Genomic DNA, 1,948 nt, shown 5'->3' on the forward strand with positions numbered 1-1,948 from the left:
TTGATTCAGTTGCATCACTAGTTAATGAGAGCGCTTGGAACTTGTCTCCTGACTTGTTTCTTTTAGTGAAACAGCCTCTTCATTTTCCAGCCTTCAATCTTTATCTTTTCAAATTTTACACTAAGGAGTAAGTATCCACACGGAACATCATTTTATGTTCCATTTTTCTTAGAATTGACTTTAAGACTAGATAGGTGTTTATCTGTGTAAACGGCAGGGCCTATCTTTTGGGCCATTTGTTTTCCCAAGTAACAATAACAAAAAAAAATCCCATTTATTTCTCTTATTGAATAGGAGAAACTCACGTGTTTTTAATAAAAGGCAGTAAACAACACCAGGAATATGACCTGAAGGAATTTAGAAGACGAATGTCAAGGTCATTAGAAATTAAGTCTTCAATGATTGTCTCTCACTGTACTACAATTCATCTATCTCTCTGCTTACGTCTGGCCTCCTTAAGATCCAGTCTCTGCGGAGAAGAGTGTTTTTGTTTTTTGTTTTAAAGTAAACTTTACATGTTTCTCCTCTATTTAAAACTCCTCAATACCTTCCATTGCATTTAGAGTGAACTCTCAATTCCTTTCTTGGCTAACAAAGCCTTGGAGGATCTGGCCCAAGTTCATTCCCTCCATGCTCATGCAAGTCTACTTTCTCATCCCCCCCACCAAATGCACTAGAATAGGTCCCCATTTAGGGCCTTTGAATTAGCTTTTTCCTTTGCCTGGAATGTCCTTTCTGATTTTTACTTGACTGTAACTCAAATCACTGCTTAAATGTCTCCTCCTCAAAAGGGCTGCTCAAGTAGACACCCAATCACAATCACCATCATTTATTGTAATTTCTCAGCATACAGCTTAACACCAACACAAATTTTTTTCTTCTTTCCTCCTCAGATAAGCACCCTAGAACCCCCACTATTCGTCTTCATCAGGGCTCAATCGGCAGCCTAGAGTATTGCCTAACATATGTAGGAGCTAAACCAAAATTTGTTGAATGAAGAAACGAACATAAGAATGCACCCTTTCTTCCCCGCCCCTGGCCTCCAAATAGGGCAAAACTTAAGTCATAATGAGGATACACTTAAAAATGTCTTTCTCATCTACCAGGCATTTCCACCCTTGAGGAATAGATGCCCTTGAGGCGTGCAACTTGACTGGACTGGGCCTTCCGATTTTAAGTGCAAATAATCAACATAATAGCTTTTCATTCTCTGTGATCAAAGCTTTACTTTCTGATTTCGATACCAGGTAAAGACGTCAGGTTGAGCACCAGGGCCGGGCGAACCCTTGGTGTGCATTCTTGCGGTCCAGATGGGGCCGACGGCCCGGTGCGCCCTGAGTAGTCCCCCTTGGAGATACTGGGGGGAAGGGGCGGAGCCATCCAAAACGAAGAGCCTTTCGTGGACCGTCAGATGTGGTGGGGCGGCCACTTCGGGAAGGGCCTGGGGTTTCAGAAGAAGGCAAAGCTAGCCTTGCGGCGAAGAAGGAGCCCAGCTGGCTCCAGGCTGTAAGACTGAGGGGTCGAAGGAAAGGAGGTAGGGCCTCAAACCAAACCTGCGGAGCAAGCCAAGGCCTGGGTACTTGCCAGAGGAAAAGGTTCCCGTTTCCAAGGCAACGGACCAGGAAGCGCGCAAGACGTCCGCCGCAGGTTCGTAGGTCAGCCTCGAGTTTAAAGCTCCCACGGATGAGCGGGTTCTGGCCAGTGGAGAGGCCGCCTGGACGTCATGTGACTGGCCGGGCTGACCCGCTAGCTGCCCGGGAGCACGTGGGAAGGCTTTTTCTTGTTCCTTCTTTCCCTTTTTAAAAGCCCACCCACTTTTGCGCGGGCTTGGCCACGGAGTTCTTCTCGCGAGAGGGGCGCCATGCTCTCGCGAGAGTGAGTGGGAGGCGTTAGGGGGTAGGCGGTGTTGCAGGCTGGAGCTGTGGCGGCGGAAGCCGAGGGGGTGGGC

The 1,948-nt window shown here is 47.4% G+C and overlaps 1 protein-coding gene across 1 annotated transcript in view; it reads left to right on the top strand.

The window, feature by feature from the left end:
* The first annotated feature begins 1,361 nt into the window (after positions 1-1,361).
* Positions 1,362-1,948, top strand: part of AKAP11 (A kinase (PRKA) anchor protein 11) — a 53,525-nt gene continuing 52,938 nt past the window's right edge. The window contains exon 1 of the mRNA XM_012648668.1: positions 1,362-1,647. The gene's annotated coding sequence lies outside the window, so the exon portion shown is untranslated. The remainder of the gene's footprint in view (positions 1,648-1,948) is intronic.

Source organism: Propithecus coquereli, unplaced genomic scaffold, assembly GCF_000956105.1.
Source record: "Propithecus coquereli isolate 6110/MARCELLA unplaced genomic scaffold, Pcoq_1.0 Scaffold11, whole genome shotgun sequence".
NCBI classification, from domain to species: domain Eukaryota; kingdom Metazoa; phylum Chordata; class Mammalia; order Primates; family Indriidae; genus Propithecus; species Propithecus coquereli.